The sequence below is a fragment of the Zingiber officinale genome, chromosome 2A (genome assembly GCF_018446385.1).
Source record: "Zingiber officinale cultivar Zhangliang chromosome 2A, Zo_v1.1, whole genome shotgun sequence".
Lineage (NCBI taxonomy): Eukaryota > Viridiplantae > Streptophyta > Magnoliopsida > Zingiberales > Zingiberaceae > Zingiber > Zingiber officinale.
In genome coordinates this window covers 64,116,022-64,139,020 of record NC_055988.1, presented here as the reverse complement: position 1 = coordinate 64,139,020, position 22,999 = coordinate 64,116,022, and the positions used below count along the sequence as shown (strand labels likewise).

Genomic DNA, 22,999 nt, shown 5'->3' with positions numbered 1-22,999 from the left:
CCTAGGGGAATGAGGTAATTTTTCTCCACTCATGCTTACAACAAAAGAAGATGACAAGGAAAATTACAAAAGAAATGTTAGACAGACCTCACCACTCTACTCATGTGGTTGTACTCAAATTTATTCACTCAGCTTCCTTTATAAGCTCTTAAGGAAAGAACCTTATCAATATATTTCTCAAGACAGCAAGTAGACAATCAAGTGAACAAGAAACCAACAAGAGAAATATGAGTAGAACAAGAGAAATAAATTGATAAAATGAGAAATTCAACAACGATCAAGAGCAATGAAAGGAATATTTTTGAATTTAGATTTCACAAAGAAAGAATATTGAGTCCTTTCAATTCACAAATCCTCCCTTTTTTTTCAATCAGAAACCAATGACTCTAATGATTCCTTTTTTTCGAATTTTCCTATGTTTTTTTTTTGAGTTGAGGACCCAAATAGTGAACAGAAATTTGTGACAGATAGGAACGGAGAGATCAACAAAGATGGATAAGAACAAAGATGAAAACAAGACACAAACCTGAAAATCAAGGAGCTAAGGCTCTGATACCAAATAATAAAGAACCTTATAAATGGATCGCCTTGAAATTCAGCTTGGGGAAGGATATTGACGACACACTCGAGCAAGATCCGAAGGTGAGTGATAAGTCATGGGGTTTGATCACCACAAGTTGCCTTGATAAGATCATAATTAGTTCTTTGCCTAAGAACTAGAAGGAAGCTCTCACGAAAGAGAAACTCAAATTTTCATTCAAACTTACTTGATTTTCCATACAAGAGTTCTCCTATGTAACATCCCCTAGATCCACTATGCACTAATTATGCAATAAATATCATGCTTGCATGCATGTATTTATTATCCACTAATGCAACCACTAATCCCTAATACTAGCTTAATGCAACCATGCATGCATGGTATTTATTATACTAGCTTAGGAACTCTAAAAAATGCATTAAAAACCCACAAAGGACATCAAAAATCACTTTAAAAACACCCCCCCCCCCCAAAAAAAAATACATACGAAAATGGTCCTCATGTTGGTTCAATTTCACTTTCAAATTGAAGGAATGTGATCCATTTAGTTGTTGCCTCCATTGTGCATTGATCCTCCTTTTCCTTGAGCCCCATTATTAAGCCTTCCAAAGCTTGCTTCATTCTCTTAGTCTTGGGCCTTGTCATGGGTCCCCCAATTCCCTTCAATGCCTCTTCTTGGCTCACATTAATGTACCTAAGTCTGGTCAGTTTGATCAAGGATTGATCCAAATAGGATTAGATATTTGAAAGAGAGTAGTCTAGTCAGGACTAGATGACTTGCAAGGGTAAGTCTTTACTAAAGGATAGGCAAGTGAGAAGTCTACTAATTGATTAGTCTTAATTGGAAGTTAGACTAGTGGAAGTCTTAAGTGAAGTTGGGCCCTAGTGAGTGAAGCAAGGTAGTAGAAGTCCTGGTGAGTGAATCCGGACCCTAGTGAGTGAAGCTAGGTAGTGGAAGTCTTGGTGAGTAAAGTTGGTCCCTAGTGAGTGAAGCTAGGTAGTGGAAGTCCCGGTGAGTAAAGTCAAGCCTTAGTGAGTGAAGATAGGTGGTAGAAGTCCTCGTGAGTGAAGCCAGGCAATGGAAGTCCTAGTGAATGAAAATATGTAAAGGAATGAGTTTGAGTTTGATAGTTGCGAGCTCATCGTGAGGAATGAGTTAGTTGCTCATCATGAGGAATGAGTTTAATACCGGTGGAAAACTTTGGTGTAAAGGAAATTCAACCTATGTAAATTGGAGATCCCAATAACTTTGTTCAATGAGGCAACCTAATTGCACCAACTATGTAGATCACTATAGGGGAACTACTCAATGGACTAGTGAAAGGATGACGACTTAGTATATAGCTTTTAATGATCTAGTGGAGTAATTTGGAATACTCTTGAGAAATTACATATGTATAAAAGAAGTGGGCCCACTATGAAGAGAATTGAAAGACATACTTCTTATCATTTTTATATAACTAGACATGTTCATGGCAAAAAATGAATACACTCATGAGAACTGAGTTGTATTAGGGAAAGTCCTAGGTGAGATATGCAAATGCTTAAACAAATGACAGAATAGTTCAAGGACATTGCGTTTGCTGTCAGCCAATAAGCATAAGGCAAGGTTTATGTAGGATCTATTTGTTTTTTTTTGGGGGGGGGGGGGGGGGGGGGGGGTTAATAGCGTAACCTTTTTTTTGTCATTTCTTTCTTGCTCTTGTAAACAAAGTCAATTAGAAATACGTAGCGGAATAAAGTAAACTGAAAATAATAAAAGAAACATAAGATTTTTTATTTGGTTCTCAACCCCCCAAGGTTAGTACATCTAAGGCCAACGTACTTAGTGTGAGTCTACTATGCATATCTCCTTTTTGGAACTCTTCCAAAAGTAGAGAAATCTCTTACAAGTTTTGTAAAGAACAATCATAAAAAAAAAAGATATAGAAATTTAGACCATGTGTATAAATGAAACAAATTCATTGTGAACCGACTTGAAGCCCTGAGTGTCATGACACTCCTCCTAGTGCTTCCCGGAGCACATGAGCAGAACTTTGGAGAACTTTCTAAGCACTAGCACAAAGATGGATGCTTGCAGAGATGCTGAAAGACGCTGCCTTAACTACCCTTTTATACAGCTTGATTGACAATTCTCTGGTTGACTGGACCTCCCTCTAGTCTACTGGACCTCTGTTGACTCAACTACAAACTTGATACTCTTCGAACTAAGTCTAGACCTCCTGGTCAATGGAACACCTGTTACGCTCCGCAAGTGTACGGAAATGTCGCAAGTAATATAAAAGATTATCGTATCCACAGGGACTGGAATAAGCACTAGAAATGTCTCAATGCGAATTAGCTAAACAGCTATCCAATTGTTTCAAATGCAAAGTGAAGGTAAACAAATCTAATATTAAAGATCAACAAACAAGAGTTTAGTGTTTTGGGTTATGATAAGGGGAGATTCTAGGAGTTTCTGTTTCTTTGTAAGATTTCTTGAATGTAAATGGTTCACCAATTCTTATCCCTCAATTGCCAAACACTTGTAGAAAGTTGCCAGTTCTCTCTTGCAATAGATAACCGGCTAAGGACTGAGAAATGTATCTAAATATGATCAATTAGACGTGAACCTACGTTGTCCTTACACAGAAGCGCACCTATTACTATGCTTTCCTTGGATATCAACATAGAAGCCCACAACTTATTAATCTATCAAGATACAAGAAACTAATCACAAGATCCATCCTACTCTCTTGAATATTCCTATTTCCTCTTCAAGATTATCTCTCAAACGTCCTTACACGGGCTTGCACCTGCCACGTGGATCCCTCGGATGATCGAGTGAGAGTTTATCTTTACTAAGTCAACAAGAAATCCAAACAATCAATCAAGAATGAGAATTAAGCACAAATCACCATTAATCATTCAAGATCTAATTGATACAAGCAAGACAATGTCATTAAAACAAGAAATTGGCAAATCCATAAGAGATTACATCAATCCATCATATAAATACTCCCTTAATCCTAGAATACAAGATCTACTCCATGAATCGAGGAAGAATACCCGAATAAATAAAGATTACAAGCATTTCTTAAATTCCCAATCCAAGAAACCAAGAAAAGGGGGAAAGAGAAAACTTATCTACGAAGAAGCCTCGTCTTCGGATCCAATCCTCGCTCCGGAGTCGAAATCGTCAAGAACTCCCCTCGAATCGCCTAGAAATCCTCCCAAGAATGGGAGGATACCACCAAATCTTGCCTTCTCCCAAAGGGGGAGAGATCCCCTTTCAATTCATGAAGGAGGGTTTAAATAGAGGAGGAAATCGGGCGCCACATGGCCCCATGACACGGCCGTGTGAGATTCACACGGCCATGTCCAGTTCCTTCTCTGCCAAAGCTGCACGGCCGTGTGACTCACACGGTCAGGACCCTTCTGTTCTCTGGAAATGCTACATGGTCGTGTGGTGCACACGGCCACCATCTGCTTGGCCTCTGGAAACATCACACAGCCGTGTAGATCAACACGGCCATGTAAGGCATCTGCTCTAATTTCTTCAAATCAAGACACGGCCGTGTGAGATTCACACGGCCATGCCCTCTTCCCTTCCTGTTAAAACTACACAGCCGTGTGTGGTACACGGCCTGATGCTCTCTCCCTTCAATTCCTTCCAAGCTTGCCCGAGGACGCATAATCTTCACCAATTTCGACTCCTGTGTACAGAAAATGCACAAAAAGCAGATCTCCGAACCAAAAGAGTAAATATGCTAAAAGGAAAACTGGAAGTATAAAAATGCATAGATCAAGCATGCTCAAAGTATGTAAATGTGCGTAAAAATATGCATAAAAGAGTATATAATCTACGCACATCACACCCCCAGACTTAAACTTTTGCTTGTCCTCAAGCAAAATGCTGTAGTCTAAATTCATATGTTCTACAACACATTCATAAAACCTAGTGCACTTTCCTAACTCTATCAAAAAGTTTCATTAACAAGCGTGATCATGGAAACAAGTAACGTATGGTTCAAGCATAAGAATCTTGTGCACAGTGTAAAAGTAACTCAACACCCTTCAAGTTTCAATCCATGTCCTAGTCAAGTCGTCATCAAATTTGAATTCCTAATGTTTCCAGTGAAAGACAAGTAACCAGTGATAGGCACTTACTCACCATTCACTTGGTTCATATTTCTCAACTAACCCAAGGTCTCAAAGGTGTGCTCAATCTCAAGGGAAGCTAAGCAGTCATTTCCCCAGTAACCTAACTCGGTCTCAAAGGGGTGACTTGCTAGATTCCACTCATGACAACTATTTTTTATATCCCTTATATATATATATTTTTTATAAGTGTTTGCATTGTGCAAAACTTATTCACAAATGTACTTTTAGCACACATGTTGGGATATTTTAATTTTTCCAAATGAGCTTTAATGATTTGAGCCTCATCCAGTAACCAAAATGAAAGTTGAGAAATCACCATGGAAACCAAGTACTAAGCAAACAAGATGAATCATGACTATTTCAATGACATCAACTATTCAAGCATCAAGCACAAGTGTAGTGAAGATAAAATCCTTAAGGTTGAACCAAAACTAAAACTCATCACCATAAGATTCTTAGCTTATTAATGCTTCCCAAGATAGAAAAAAGAACTACACAAAGTTTACTACTAGCATCATTCGAACATCATGAATCAAGACAATAATCGTGCTAACATTTCACTTGAATCCAAGAAAGCATATAAGTGAAGATTTGATGTTCTCAAAAATTTTTTTTTTGCCATGATTATTTCAAAAATAAGCAAAATAAAGCAACAAGCAATGAAAATAAGAACCAACATGAAAAACTAACAAAAACTAAAAACTGAAAACCAAACTAAACAGTACATGACACCCCCCCAGACATAAACTTTTCATCGTCCCGATGAAATCAATATGGTGGAGGAGGTGGAGGTGGAGGTGGACGAGGGAAAGGAGGTCTACAACGTGGTTGGCCAATAAGAAAACTAGGAAAACCTGGAATCTCACCCAAGGATCTATGATACTCATATAAAGAATCTACTTGTTGGCTAGTAAGCATCATGCTCTGCATAAAATCTCTCATCCTAGCCTGATCAGTATCATAATCCTGCACAAACTCAGCCACTTGACCTTGAAAATTCCTGGTAAACTGAAAATGATTTTGTACCTCCCTAAATTGATCATCAGATAAAGAGAAGCGCCCCTCCAACATTTTTCGTTGGGCATCTTGCTTCTCATGAAGTGATTCTATAGACGTACGAAAATCTGAAAAATCAAACCTAGAAGATCCCGTGCCATATGCAAAAGAATGCCTTGCAGGCTCCATAAAACTAGAAGGCTGCGGGTGTCCAGATGACGAGGGCTCATGATGTGGCTCAGTGTCTCCAGGTATAGAAGGGTTATCCTCAAAATCTAACTCAGAAATTACCCAATTAGCCGGGTTACGAATAGTAGTTCGTTCAAGAAAAGGAAGGGGTAAAGGAGAACCACTCCTCCAAGGAAACACAAAACCATTCTCATCCCGAACGATCATTTTCATAGCAAGACATGCATCAATGTCAATCATGTCATTACCATGAATTATTTCCAACCCATCAACATCAAGATTTAAATTATAAGCTATTCGGGTAATCAAACCACCAAAAACAATTGATCCCGATGATGCCCTAGCAGATCTTAATAAGGTTTGAACAAAATGAAAACCAGAATCAAATTCAACCTTATAAAGCATAGCCCATAAAGCATAAAGCTCTATCTTTTTAACCACCCCATCACTCTCTCCCCTACCAAAAATAGTTTTACCCATGACTCTATGTAGATACCTAAAGATGGGGTTTTGCATATGGGAGGCCTTAGCTCTTGAAGGCTCATAAGGTTGATCTAACCCAGTTATTGCATTCCAAAAATGATTCCAATTAAACCTTGGATCAAACCTACGAGGGCTACCGGTGGTTAATCCAAAACAAGAATTAAAGTCACTAAATGCCCATAGAAATTCTTGATTCATTAGTCTAAATGAGATTTTTGTAAAATAATCATCTTCATTAGTAAAATGGACATCCAATGAACTTAAAAATTCCAAAACAAGATGAGGATATGTAGGCAAATGTGTGTACATAATATCACTCCAATCCAAAAACCCAATCATCAAATCTACATCTTCCCTAATTCCAAGCATATCAAGAACAGTTGGGTCCATATATCTAGTACACACTATCTTTCTATTGACAAGAATTGCAAATCTAGTTACTTGATCATCATTTCTAAACACAATATTGAATTCATTGTCATTACCTTCGTTGCGTGAAGTCCTTTTGCCTTTGCCCTTCACTGGTTGTTTTCCTTTGTCCCTTGATGGCTCCTTCTCTTTGTCTCCACTGGATCCACCACCTCCTTTGTGAAGTTTCTTCAAAATGTTGGACATCTTGATGAGTTTAGATAGGGGAAGAATTATCTAGGGTTGGAAAAATGGAACTCAAAGAACAAAACTTCATAGAGCAAAGATCTTAGGTTAGGAGAACAAAAAGTCCAAGTCTTAGAGAGGAGGAGAATCCAGATCTAAGAGATCTTGAGAGATTAGAGAGGAGTTTTTAAGAGATTGGGAGAGAAAGAGATGTTTTGGAGAGTTGGGGGTGTGCGGAACACGGCCAAGATCTGGTCGTGTAAGGTAGAAAGAAGACTTTAATAACTCTCCTACACGGGCCGTGCAGATCCACACGGCCTTTCCCTCTTCCTTCTCTGGATTCTTCGCACGGCCGTGTCTGGGACACGGCCTCTCCATATTTCTTCTCGGAATTCTTTGCACGGCCGTGTTTGGGACACGGCCTAGACCTTTTTCTCCTCGGGATTCTTTACACGGCCGTGTTTGAGACACGGCCTAGACCTTTTTCTCCTCGGGAGATCCTACACTGCCTTGCCTGGATGACACGGCCCAAGCACTTCCCTTCTCTGCATCCTTTGCCTGGCCGTGTATAGCACACTGCCGGGCTATGTTTTGCACCTAACCTGAAAACAAAATCAAAAGAATGCATCAAACTAAAAGAAATTAAAATACAATTCAAAACTAACTAAAAGAACCCTTGGGTTGCCTCCCAAGAAGCACTTGTTTAAGGTCTTTAGCTCGACCAAACTTGATCATTCACTTCTTTTCCTCGCCCTTGGAGGCCAGATATACTTTTCGTTTTTGTTGGGAGATCTTCTCCCAACATCTTCCACCACATTGTCTCCTTCGTTTGGTGGCCTTCCATGAGGATGGAAATTCCATTCCTCAAGTTTATAAATGCTTGTCCTGCTACAAGCATTTAAAAGAGACGAGACATGGTTAGAGATATTAGATAAATCATATTCCAACCTTTCCTTACCAATTACCAAAGAAAGCTTATGATTTTTGACATCAATTATAACTCCAGCTGTAGCAAGGAAAGGTCTCCCTAATATGATAGGAATCCTGGGGTCCTCTTCCATGTCCAACACGACAAAATCTGTGGGAATAACATTCCCATCCACCTCTACTGGCACATCTTCTATAATACCCAAAGGGTACCTGCAGGAATGATCGGCAAGTTGAAGTGCCATAGTAGTAAGTTTAATGTTTTTGAGACCTAATTTATTACAAATTGAATAGGGAATGAGGCTAACACTTGCCCCCAAATCACAAAAAGCTTTTTCAAAAAAATCTTTTCCTATGTTGCAAGGAATATAAAAGCTCCCTGGGTCCTTTAGTTTTGGGGAAGTGTTCTTCTCCAAAATAGCACTACATTCCTCACTAAGCGCAATTGTCTCAACCTCTCCTCTTCTTCTCTTGTTTGACATGAGATCCTTCAGGAATTTGGCAAATCTAGGCATTTGAAGAATAGCATCAATGAGAGGTACCTCTACACAAATTTCCTTAACTTTTTCTAAAAACTTGCCAAATTCTTCATCCTTCTTGAGCATTGTAAGTCTCTGAGGAAAAGGGACAACTTTGCTCTGATGGTTTAGTGGAAGAGTCTCTTCAACCTCAATGGTACTCTCCTCATTAGCTTGAATCTGATTTGGTATAAGAGGAGAGAGCTCTTCTTCTTTTTGTATCCCTTTCGGAGCAGTCACTTGGGAGTCTCCCAAGGTCCATCCGCTCCTAAGCTCAATTCTATTGCAATGCTCCATAGGATTCACATCAGGTTTTCCTGGAAGTTGTCCTGGTGCTCTGGATGATGAGGAAGCTAGTTGGGCAATTTAACTATCCTGGATCTTTTGATGCTTTTCAGAATTATCCATTCTCTGAATGAGCTTTGCTAAATCTTGCTTCATTTCATTCTGACTTGAGATAATTTCTTCAAGCATCTTTTCAATATTTGACATTGGTAAGCCTTGAGAAGATAGATGTTGAAAATTTTGTTGCCCAGCTTGAAAATTTGGTCTTGCCCCCATAGATGGTCCTTGATCTTGATTATTTCTGTAAGAAAAATTGGGATGGATCTTCCATCCAAGGTTATAAGTATTTTAGTATGGGTTGTTCTGCCTTTGATTGTAACTCATGATTGCATCACATTGTTCCAGTTGATTGATTTGTGCAGTGATAGCTTCCAATGGACATGAGTCATTTGAGTGCTCTGAACTCCCACATACTTCACAAGATGTACTAATAGCATTGACCATATTAGCACTAGTCCCCATATTCTCAAATTTCTTTGTAAGAGCGTCCAATTTTGCAGACAAAAGAGTGACTGCATCTACATCAAACTTCCCTGATGCTTTAATTATTGGGTTTACAGAAGAATAGTCACCACTTCTTTCATTTGCCCATTGATGATGATTTTGTGCTACACTGTCAATAATTTCTTTAGCTTCATCTAAACGTTTATTCATAAGTGCCCCTCCAGCAGCTGAATCAAGGGACACTTTGGTATGATAGTTGATATCATTATAAAAAGTGTGCAACACTAACCATCTTTCCAACCCATGATGTGGGCATTGTCTAAGCATACTATTATATCTATCCCATGCTTCAAAAATAGATTCTGAGTCAGTTTGCTTGAAGCTTGCAATTAAATTCCTCATATGAGCTGTTTTGCTTGGTGGATAGAATTTATCAAGAAACTGTTGCTCACACTGCTCCCAAGTGGTGATGCTATTAGGGGCCAAAGAATTCAGCCATTGCTTTGCCCTTTCTCTTAAAGAAAACCCAAATAATAATAATCTAACTGCTTCTGAAGGAACTCCATTCATTTTCATGGTACCACATATTTCATAAAAGACCTCTAAGTGTTGATTGGGGTCTTCATGAGGTCCTCCACCAAATTGGTTCTGCTGCACCATGGATATAATTGCGGGTTTGATCTCAAAGTTATTAGCTTCCACTGAAGGTCTTGAAATACTAGATCGAAAACCTCTTGCATAAGGTGCTGCATAATCCTTGAGTGGTCTATTCGCCATGTTCAAATGTTCCTGTTCTTCAATTTGCCTTTGCAGAATTCTTCTTTTATGGAAAGTTCTGTCAATCTCAGGGTCAAAAGGAAAGAATTCCCCTGCAATGTTAGATCTTCGCATACACAAGAACAAGATAGCAAATGACAATTCAACAGAAAAAGAAAAATAAAAGAATAAAAAATGCAGAATTGAATTTGTACAAAAAGAATTAACAAGAAGTAAAAGTTATACAAGAAAGTAAAAACAAAAATCTAATGATTAGTTACAACTATGCAATATGAAAGGAAAACAAATGTTATGTTTAGTCTAACTCAATTGATAATTCCTAATGTTATAGCGCAGTCCCCGGCAACGGCGCCAAAAACTTGTTACGCTCCGCAAGTGTACGGAAATGTCGCAAGTAATATAAAAGATTATCGTATCCACAGGGACTGGAATAAGCACTAGAAATGTCTCAATGCGAATTAGCTAAACAGCTATCCAATTATTTCAAATGCAAAGTGAAGGTAAACAAATCTAATATTAAAGATCAACAAACAAGAGTTTAGTGTTTTGGGTTATGATAAGGGGAGATTCTAGGAGTTTCGGTTTCTTTGTAAGATTTCTTGAATGTAAATGGTTCACCAATTCTTATCCCTCAATTGCCAAACACTTGTAGAAAGTAGCCGGTTCTCTCTTGCAATAGATAACCGGCTAAGGACTGAGAAATGTATCTAAATATGATCAATTAGACGTGAACCTACGTTGTCCTTACACAGAAGCGCACCTATTACTATGCCTTCCTCGGATATCAACATAGAAGCCCACAACTTATTAATCTATCAAGATACAAGAAACTAATCACAAGATCCATCCTACTCTCTTGAATATTCCTATTTCCTCCTCAAGATTATCTCTCAAACGTCCTTACACGGGCTTGCACCTGTCACATGGATCCCTCGGATGATCGAGTGAGAGTTTATCTTTACTAAGTCCACAAGAAATCCAAATAATCAATCAAGAATGAGAATTAAGCACAAATCACCATTAATCATTCAAGATCTAATTGATACAAGCAAGACAATGTCATTGAAACAAGAAATTGGCAAATCCATAAGAGATTACATCAATCCATCATACAAATACTCCCTTAATCATAGAATACAAGATCTACTCCATGAATCGAAGAAGAATACCCGAAGAAATAAAGATTACAAGAATTTCTTAAATCCCCAATCCAAGAAACCAAGAAAAGGGGGAAAGAGAAAACTTATCTACGAAGAAGCCTCGGTGATCCAACCAAAGTCAAGGAAACAAGAACTACCCTCGAATGGACCCTCCTAAAAGGGGAGGATAACCATTGCCTTCCTCAAAAGAGAGATCACCTCAAGAAGGAGGGTATGACGAGAATGCGGCCACCAGGTGTCTCACATCACAGCGCAACTGTCCTGCCATGCCCAGTTCCTTCTCTGCCAAAGCTGCACGACCGTGTGACTCACACGTCTGACCCTCTGGAAATGCTACACGGCCGTGTGGTGCACACGGCCACCACCTTCTTGGCCTCTAGAAACCTCACACGACCATGTAGATCTACACGACCATGTAAGGCATCTGCTCTAATTTCTTCAAATCAAGACACGGCCGTGTGAGATTCACACGGCCATGTCCTCTTCCCTTCCTGTTAAAACTACACGGCCGTGTGTGGTACACGTCCTGATGCTCTCTCCCTTCAATTCCTTCCAAGCTTGCCCGAGGACGCAGAATCTTCACCAATTTCGACTCCTGTGTACAGAAAATGCACAAAAAGCAGATCTCCGAACCAAAAGACTAAATATGCTAAAAGGAAAACTGGAAGTATAAAAATGCATAGATCAAGCATGCTCAAAGTATGTAAATGTACGTAAAAACATGCATAAAAGAGTATATAATCTACGCACATCAACACCCTCCGTCACCTAGATCTTGGTAGATTCTCATTCGAGGATCAATTTGTGCAAACCCAATCACATTGACTCCTGGTCAACTGAACTTTTGTTTGACCAAATTACTTTTCAATTGACCAGATCATGAGTCAAGTGATTCAAACTTCTTCCCAGCTGGTCCTACTCGAGCCTTCATCCAACTACTATTTCCTATAAAACAAACAAGCAAACAACAAACAAAATTTTATACTTGGTTTACCTAAGCTACTAGGTTCACTTGCTCTCTCTTTGCCAAGTGTTTAGCTCCCAGCTAGCCACACTTAGACTTAACATAGTTTTCAACTAGGTTTGCTTAGTTCCCAACTAGGTCTTTGAAAACTTAAAGTATTTGTATCGTTTCAATTTGGTTTCAAAAACCGCTTAAACTTCCCTTCGAACTAGTATAGTGAATTGAAGAACCTAGGATTGTATCATGTGGACTTAATGGACATGTTGCAATTCTATAGATCGGATTTCTATTTTGGCTTTAAATGGTGTTTTTGATTTCAAATTCAGTTCCTAACCAAGCAGGGAAACAATGGCTAGGTAACATCCATGAAAAGATCATCCTAAACCTCATCCACGAATGCAATCAAACCTATGTTATTCCAATGAATCTCCTCACTTAAACTAGTTACTAAACATTGAACTAGACATTAATGAACAAAATTGAGCTAAAATTAAATTGAATCCCTAGAACAACTAAAAGACTAAAATCCAATCTAACAGTACATGAAGAACAACTCCTACTAAATTAGAAATAGTGTTCTAGATCTCCACTCTAAGATGAAAATACAATACTCAAATGTAAACGAAGATTGCAGATCAAATCTCCCTTCTCAAACTAGATTGGATCTCTGAAAGTGATCAACATAGTGATCCGCAATTGGATGGAGATCGATTGTGGAATTGCCTACAGGAGATGAGATTAGGTGAGTTGAGGAGTCCCCAAGCACTCACAGAGTTGATGTCTGAAACTGGATATTACAAATGGTAGTGGATTAATTTGATCAGATAGTAGATGTAGATGATATTTAGTTCTAGAAATTACTAGATGGGGAAGAACAACTAATCAACCTAGCCATTGATGATTAGAAATTCCAAGGAAGGAAATCGCCAGAGTCTTCAAGAAGGTCCAACTCAGATTGCCTTCATTCTCTTCGTCTTCCCCCCTTCTCGCGGTAGCTTCACCTCGTGTTTTTATCCCAAGCCTCCCAATCTCTGATTTTAGATCGGACGGTCCTCCTCCTTCTGATCTCAATCAGACAATTTGAAACAACTTAGATCTGGATATGGGTTCAATTCTCAGCAATGGCTAGAATGAACCTCTCTAATCTCGATCAATGTCCCAGATTACCCCTCCTTCATCACCTACAAGGCTCAATCAAAGAATATTTATCGAATAACCCCACATTATAATAAAAATCCATCAAAACCTAAATTGATGAATTAAATCATTTATCAAGATTAGAGATGCATTTTGGACTCAATTAGTAAATAAGGAATCCCAAAATATCAAGCCAAAATGACAACTATCAAATCCCCCACACTTGCTCTTGATCGACCCAGGCAAGTCAATGAACTATAAGATAACCCATGTCATCTTCTCAAGAAATTTCTAACAATGTATTAAGAATGGTAAGAGACACTCATGCCCACCAAAAGACCAAACACATTCTTAGATTCATTTTCCTCATGAGTCAATGAACAAGGTAATTTCAACAACTCAATTTATCAAGAACAATTTAATCTCACTAAACGTGTGCTTCCTCTCTTGCTCTTTTGCCTTGAAATGGAGCTTCTCTTAATGCCACTTGCAACACTTCACTACAATATGTTTACCTATGTTTTAATTCTCCACCACTAGAGCTTACACAAGAGTCATGAGTCAAAAGAGAATTAAATGAGAAACAAAGAGTAGCTTGAGGTGAACAAAAGATGAGATGTCGAAAAGGTCAATAAGGAATGGTCATACTAGGAACTTGATGAGTTATCTATTTGTTCTTTGCTTCAATTCTATATCTGAACAATATATAATTAAGCGAGGGAAACACCTCCTTCTTCTTTATGTTCCATGCCATACATTCTAAAACTCCAGCATGAATTTCCACCACTGAGGGGTGTTTACTGATTCTTCAACTAATTTCAGCATGTTCCCTCCAACACAATTCTCAAATACGAGAATCTTTAGTCAGTTCAATTCCTGGGCAGCAAATCAGGAATAATGTGCTCACATTTGTCAATGAATGATTATACTCAAGATTGTAACTTTCTTCAATTCAGAATTCCAACCAAGTAACTAGCATAGTGACTTGTAATAAAACAATTATCCTATTCTAACATTATTCTTCCAACACTTTTGTTCTGAACAGAATAGAGTTCTGGTCACTTGATACTATGCACACCCTAAACTCTTGATCGTTAAGCCAACAAGTTATGAAAAATTTGGATATTACTGCTATGATTTCTGAACTTGATTCCCCCACACTTGCTCTTCAATTACTTCTTATCAGAGCACTTCTCAGCTTGGAACTAACATTTTGGTCCACTTAATGAGGTCAACTATTGAGGTGCCATAGCCTAATTATTATAGAGTTTAATCATGGAGCAAATATTCCTTAGCTTTTAATCCACTAGAGATTCAATTTCCAGCAGTGCCAATCAAAACTTCTATTCTGGATCTGTATGAACTTCGGAATTTATCTTCACTGCTCAGTAAGACAGGAAGGTTAATTCTTCTTCACCAAATCAACTTCCAAGTAGAACTCAGCTCCAACTCGCTAAATGATACAGAACATTCTCTAAAACTAATTCGAAACCTCATTGGGTTGGAGAAATTCTCCTTTGGTTTCATAAAATCTCTCAACTCAACTAGAATTCATGCACATATTCAGTTACCTATCAAACTTAGAGTACCCAACCCAGTTGATAGCTTAGAGTTCAAATTTATTATTTTTTGTATTCTGTTTTTTTTTTAATTCTATTTCTTTTTTCTCTGAATATAGCTGCAACTGAGTACTCATCTTATCTTGGCGATACTCTCTGAACTAACCTTTGAGCTTCCTTTTAATCCATCCACATTCTTCAATAAATTTTCTTCAATTTAACAAAACCTTAGCCACATAACCATACTAACTGTTTCTAAATTTCAAATTCACTATCGAGTACTTCATCTGAAACTCCAACATTTCAGCATTTAGTCTTTTGCAGGAACTAGTGCTACTAAGTATTCCATTGCTTAGTACATGAACTCAAGACTGAAACTAGTCAGAAATAGTTTAATGAGTTTGCATAGGACAGTGTTTCCGAGAACATTCTTTGCCTTTGTAACTCCTGTAGTCCCACCCGCAATATTGAGCTGAATTCAACACCAAAATTTAGACTCCAGAATTATTCTAACTTGTTTCCTGCAGCTTCAACTAGTCTCAAACTGATATTACCGCCATTTAATACTATGGTGATAAAATACCAAACTCCATCCTCCTCTCACCACGTTTGAATTCGAAACAATTTGCACATCGAGGTGCTTCATTCCCATCTAATCAATCCCACTGGTTATATTCCACTCAGATACACTTAAATCGATTTCTACAATTCTGTACTCAACAATAACCAACACACTTCTGCTTCAAAAACAAGAACAGAACTTGACAGAAACCAACAAAAACATAACTTTTCTTGTTTTTTTTCTTTTCTATTTTTTTTCCTTTGGTAACAAATATGTGAATCTCCACCTAGTGAAAAAAGACTTGGTTGTTGTTATTGGTAACAAATATGTGAATCCCCACCTAGTGAAAAAAGGCTTTGTTGTTGTTGTTGGTAACAAATATGTGAATCTATTGTTGGATATAATTATCCTTATTAGATAGGCTTATTTGTAAGTTACACATGTGAATACAATCCAAACTCGTTTAAGTGATTTAACTTAAAGTTATTAAGTTTTTGAGTTATTGAATATGGATCTTATATATGTAGAACTCATTACCACATCCATTATCATCTATGGACTGATAATGGATGTGCACTATATAATGCGTTGGTCTTCAGAGGATTAAGGCATCCTTTTGAGACGTCTCTTCGTTCCTGTTGTGCAAAGAGAGGGCAATACCTCTCAACCTTTCTGAACCGCGGAAGAAGAGGAAGAGAGAAAAGAGATCGCGCGGAACAACAAGACAAAGACGCACAAAAGAGAGCAAACACCAGGAAGGAGAAGAAGAAGAGAAAGAAAAAGAGTTACCGTGGTTCGGCGACTTGCCTACTCCATAAAACGGCCGAAGCTTTATTAGAATTCTCTTCTACACAAGAGAATCACATCTAATGATTCTTGTGTTGTCTGATCTACAATGGGTTTACAATGATCCCTATAAATACTGCTAAACCCCCAGACCCGGTAAAATCGTAACAGAATTTGTTATGAAAAACATAACAAAATTCTGTTATATAAAATCTTAACAGAATTTTATTACGAAAAATCTTAACAGATTTTTCTTCCATGATATCCCTTCATCCAAATATGAGCCACTCGTCAACAATCTCCACCTTGGCGAATATTCACCCCTTCGAAAAATACGAATATCTGGACAAAACTCCATCTGGATCTCTTGGTCTGGGCTTCCTTCCTCTAGCATCTAGAGATATGGATCAAGTTCAAGCAATGCTTAAACTTCTCTGTGGTCACTGGCTTTGTCAGCATATCTGCAGCATTGTCTGCAGTGTGAACCTTCTCAAGTTGAATTTCCCCGGAAGCAATCAACTCTCTGATCTTGTGAAACCTCACATCAATGTGTTTGGTTCTCGCATGATACACCTGATTCTTCGCCAAATAGATAGCACTCTGACTATCGCATAACAACTTGACTCCACCTTGCTGAACACCCAGTTCTCTGACCAACCCTGTAAGCCATAAAGCTTCGCTGCTTCAGCTGCTGCCATGTACTCGGATTCCGTAGTAGACAATGCAACAATAGATTGTATCATAGATTTCCAACAAATATGTCCTCCTGCCACAGTGAATACGTATCCTGTAGTAGACCTCCTGTTATCTAAATCTCCTGCATAGTCTGCATCTACGTACCCAGCAACTAAAGGATCTTCCGGTTGTCTACTGAACATGATGCCATAATTAGTTGTATTTCTCAAGTATCTGAAAATCCATTTCACTGCATCCCAATGTGGTCGACCAGGATTTGAGAGAAACTTACTTACCATACTAACTGCTTGCGCCAAATCTGGTCTCGTGCAAACCATGGCATACATCAGACAACCAACTGCACTGGCATAAGGAACCTTTGACATCTCTTGGATCTCGTCATCCGTCTTTGGACACTGTGTACTGGATAACTTGAAGTGATGCGCCAGGGGTGTGCTCACCGACTTTGCATTCTTCATGTTGAACCTATCCAACACCTTCTCCACATAGCTACGTTGAGACAACCATAATCTCCCTGCAACTCTATTCCTGTGAATCTTCATCCCAAGAATCTTCTTGGCCTCTCCCAAATCTTTCATGTCAAATTCCTTGCTCAGTAGCCTCTTCAATTTGTCAACCTCTCTCATCTTCTTCGCAACAATGAGCATGTCATCTACGTATAGTAGTAAGAAAATCAGTGATTCATCTTCAAGGCCCTTCACATATATGCAGCAGTCATACTCGCATCTCCTATATCCGTTTTGAATCATGTATGAATCAAAACGTTTGTACCATTGCCTAGGAGATTGTTTCAGTCCATAGAGCGATTTCTTCAACTTACAAACCAACTGCTCTTGTCCGGACTGACTAAATCCCTCAGGTTGTGACATAAAAATCTGCTCCTCCAAATTTCCATGAAGAAATGCCGTCTTCACATCCATTTGCTCCAAATACAAATCGTGATGTGCCACCAAAATCAATACCGCTCTAATTGACGTATGTCTTACCACTGGAGAGAAAATTTCTTCATAGTCAATCCCCTTTCTTTGTGAATATCCCTTTGCTACCAACCGAGCCTTAAACTTCACTTCTTCTCCCTCTGACATTGCTTCTTTCTTCTTGAATATCCACTTGCACCCTAGAGCTTTCTCTCCTTCAGGAAGTTCCACTAGATCCCACGTTTGGTTCTTATGCAACGACTCCATCTCCTCTGCCATAGCACCCATCCACCTGTCCTTCTCAGAGCTATGTATTGCCTCCTGAAAAGATGTAGGGTCTCCGCTACTAGTGGTAAGTGCATGAGATACCAAGTCTTCGAATCCGTATCTAGTGGGTGGTTTTACGACTCGTCTCGTTCTACCACTAGCTATAGTGCGATGCTCCATGTGCTCTGAGCTAGAATCATCGAAGTCATGAGTCTCTAGCTCCACCTGCACAATATCTTTCTCTTTGTTGCTTTGTGGTGTTTCCTTTCCTTCTTCCTGAGTACATTGTAACATAGCTTTCTCGTCAAACACCACATCTCTGCTGATCACCACCTTGTTTGCCTTAGGATCCCAAAGCTTAAAGCCTTTAACTCCTTTCTGATAGCCCAGAAAAATGCATTGCTTTGACTTTGCATCCAGCTTTGATCTTTCCTCACTAGATATGTGCATATAGGCTGGACATCCAAAAACTCGAAGATGAGAGTATTCTACTTGATTCCCTGTCCATACTTCCTCTGATACTTTGCCTTCTAGTGCTGCCCTTGGTGATCTATTAATGAGATAACATGCCATATTAACTGCTTCCGCCCAGAAATTCTTTGCAAGCCCTGCATTCAGCCTGAGACATCTTGCCTTCTCAATGATTGTCCTGTTCAACCTTTCCGCTACCCCATTCTGCTGAGGTGTCCTGCGAACCGAGAAGTGCCTCATTATCCCATGCTGCTCACAGAATTCCTGAAACTTTGAATCTGTGTACTCAGTCCCATTATCTGACCTAAGGCATTTGATCTTCCTTCCGGTCTGGTTCTCTACTTCAATTTTCCACAATTTAAACTTTGCAAAAGTTTCTGACTTGTGACCCATAAAGTATACCCATACCTTTCGTGAGAAATCATCAGTAAAACTCACAAAATACAAGTGCCCTCCACATGATGCTACACTGGCCGGTCCCCAGAGATCCGTATGTACGTAGTCCAGAACCCCCTCCGTCTTGTTTGTTGTCGTCTTAAATTGCACTTTGCTCTGTTTCCCAAGAACACAGAATTTGCAGAATTCAAGCTTGCACGTTTTGACACCCTTCAACAAATCTCTCTTGTGAAGTTCTAGCATCCCACGTTCACCCATATGCCCTAGCCGCATATGCCACAAGAAAGTACTATCTGATTCAGACTCCACCGAGGCGACTCCACCTACAACTGTAGTCCCTATCAATTTGTAGATGTTTCCTGCTACCTTTTGTCCTTTCATTACCGTCAGAGCTCCCTTGCTGACTTTCATCACCCCGCTCACTGATTTGTAATTACAACCAATACCATCCAGTGTGCCTAGTGAGATCAAGTTCTTCCTTAGCTCTGGTATATATCTGACATCACATAAAGTTCTGATCACACCATCAAACATCTTGATTCTGACATTCCCTATGCCGATAACCTTGCATGATGCATCGTTTCCCATCAACACTGAACCAGAATCCACTGCCCTATAGGTGTCAAACCAATCCTTGTTTGGAGTCATGTGATATGAACATGCAGAGTCTAAAATCCATGCATCCGTCAGCTGCTCCGAACTTGACATAACTGATAGCATATCTCCATCACCGCTTTCTGAATTTTCTTCTTCAACTATGTTTGTAGACTTTGCCGAACTACTTTTGTTCTCTGCAACATATTTCTTTATCTCTGGACAATTTCTCTTGATATGACCTTTACCTCCACATTTGTAGCACGTGATCACCTTCTTCCTTCTCGACTTAGAACGAGTCTTGTTGTTGTTGTCATATCCATGTCGAGATTTGCTCCTACCACGCTCTTGGTTGCTATTTACCACAAGTCCTTCTCCTTGAGAAATTTCATCGCTTGTTTTCTTCCTTTGGTGAAAACCTAGCAACGCACTTGTGATCTCCTCCAATTTGAGAGTTTCCTTACCCCACATCAAAGTAGTAACCAAATTCTCGTACGTAGGAGATGAAGGTAGAGAATTCAACAACATCAGCGCCTTGTCTTCGTCTTCGATCTTCACATCAATCCGCTTCAGATCACTTACAATCTGGTTGAATACGTTGATGTGCTGGCTCAGATCGGTTCCTTCTGTCATCTTCAGCCCGAATAATTTCTGCTTGAGATACAACTTGTTTGTCAATGATTTTGACATGTACCGGCTTTCCAGCTTTTGCCAAACTATCACCGGTGACTCCTCGTCCATGACATGGTACATCACGTCATCCGTAAGACAAAGCCTGATTGTTGCTACTGCCTTCACCTGAAGTTCTTCCCAATCTGATTTCTCCATGCTTTCCGATTTTCTTTCTCCTAGCGCCTTCACCATGCCTTGTTGCACCAACAAGTCCTTGACCCTTCTCTGCCATAATCCAAAGTTTCCGGTTCCGTCAAACTTCACAGAAACTATCCCCGACATGTTGAAGAAATCTGCCAAAAACCTGGAGCTCTGATACCAATTGTTGTGCAAAGAGAGGGCAATACCTCTCAACCTTTCTGAACCATGGAAGAAGAGGAAGAGAGAAAAGAGATCGCGCGGAACAACAAGACAAAGACGCACAAAAGAGAGCAAACACTAGGAAGGAGAAGAAGAAGAGAAAGAAAAAGAGTTACCCTGGTTCGGCGACTTGCCTACTCCACAAAATGGCCGAAGCTTTATTAGAATTCTCTTCTACACAAGAGAATCACATCTAATGATTCTTGTGTTGTCTGATCTACAATGGGTTTACAATGATCCCTATAAATACTGCTAAACCCCCAGACCCGGTAAAATTGTAACAGAATTTGTTATGAAAAACATAACAAAATTCTGTTATATAAAATCTTAACATTATTTTATTACGAAAAATCTTAACAGATTTTTCTTCCATGATATCCCTTCATCCAAATATGAGCCACTCGTCAACAGTTCCCCATTGATGCAGAAGATTCAGCGTCGTCAACCCTAACTCCTCCAAAAGACAAACCTTCTTCTCCTTCTTCTTCTTCTGCAGGATTGTCAGATTGACGGGGTCTACACAAAGAACAATGACAATTCCACTGCGTTCAGGATCTTCATAATTACAGTATTTATATATTCATTTACTTATGTCATGTTCTTGATGAAACGAAAATCCATGCTCATATGTTCTTATTTTTCCTATTTAAATTCTTATTTTGATTGTTTAGAATTCATGCGACTAGATTTTACAATAACTAACAATTGGTATCAGAGCCAAGTTGTTCTGTTTCGTCCTTTTTATTGACAATAAAGTTTAAATTTTTTGTCGATTTGTTGTATGTATGCTAGATTAAGTTTTCCTAGTATAATATAATTTTTTGATCGTCAAAAATCATGTAAGAAAAAAACTAGGATAGGCTTGTTTTTCGAGATTTTCGTGTTTCTGTGAAGAATACGAAGAATGGCGAAAACTGTCGCTGTTTAACCTAATTTTAAGTAAAATTATGATGATTCAATTAATTAATTTGGTCGAGCAATCCATTGTTGAATCTAAAATTTCAAATAAAATAATTGAAATTCAATCGATTAACTGCCTTAAATTGGGGACTACGTTAATTATCAATCGATTAAAATTATTTTTAATCGGTTGAGATAGTTTAGATTATTATTTTTATTTTTTTATTTTTGATTGAGTTTTTTTTATTAAATTTCTTTTTTAATCGATTAAATAAAATTCTCACAGTAGACTACTGTTTCTCGATTAAAAAAATGACACTATTTTAATATGAAATATGAAATAGCGGAAAAAAAACTTCATTGTTGTTTTTTTTAATACACGAATAATCGAAATCGATAATACGTATTTTTAAAACAGTTCGAACTGTTTATTAAAAAACGTATTAAAAAATTTTAATGCAGTAATTAAGAAATAAAATAGTAATAGTATTTAATTTACAGAACTCAAAAAGAAACTTTAAAGAGTTCTATATATATTGATATAGTCGCATATAGTAAATTTTTTAATTAATTAGGATAATCGATTGGATCATACTAATCAATTATCATAAAATATCAATCGATTAATAAATTGAATTTGAAGTTATTAAGGTTGATTAAGTAATTTCTGTTCGAATTAAGTTCCTAAAATTTTCTTGAGTCTATCCACACAAGGTGCTACTAAGTTGAACTAATATGTCAGCTCAAAAAAAGACACCTTATGTAGATTTAACACAGTTTGTGCTGGTAGACGTATATCTATACAAAAAAATAATCGGCCTAAAGGAAGACTACTTTTATGCCAGATATATGCATAACGTAACTTACAACTATGGTACAAAATATTATTTTGTTCATTGCACAAAATATATCAACCCAAAAGAAGACATTATGTGGCCGATTAAGAGTATTGTGAGCTATAGACTAAAAATATAACTCATATAAAGTATCATATTATACGCACAATAGGTCGGCCTAAAGAAAGACACATTGTGTGGCCAATTAAAGTTTGAATTATATTAGAAAGTATCACTAATAAATAATATTTCGGCCCAAAGAAGACACATTATGTTGTACTTGGTATCTCATAAAGAGTCCATTTATATGCATTTAAAATTCAATTTATTTATAAAATTTTATATTACTTATATTTTCTTGACTTTAATTAAATCATGAGTTTAAATAAATTTCTCTCTTTAATTTCAGTGTAATCTGTAACGGCTAGCATTAATAACATCCCACACTAACTGACTCGAATTTTGCTAAATGGAAAGAATATGTGATCGTAATCTTAGGATGCATGTGATGGAGTCAAAGAAAGAGAGCAACAAGCTAATGATATGGATCATAGTCAACCCACTCTAGATGTTAATGATGATCCATTATGCATCAATGGAGGCTCAATTACAAGGGCTAAGGCTAGAAAGATGAAAGAAGCACTTAATATACTAATTGAAGAAGGTTTGACCAAGTCATTCGGCATAGTCAACCTAATTCAAGCCTTAGATGAGCTTAATTAGCACTTAAGTCTCATGCCTATGTAGTAGGGATATGTAGGCTTA

General features: G+C 38.2%; 1 non-coding gene across 1 annotated transcript; it reads left to right on the top strand.

The window, feature by feature from the left end:
* The first annotated feature begins 9,478 nt into the window (after nt 1–9,478).
* On the top strand, nt 9,479–9,584 carry LOC122044733. Its single transcript, XR_006129748.1, has one exon. It is a non-coding gene; the product is annotated as a small nucleolar RNA R71 (small nucleolar RNA).
* Nucleotides 9,585–22,999: the final 13,415 nt, after the last annotated feature.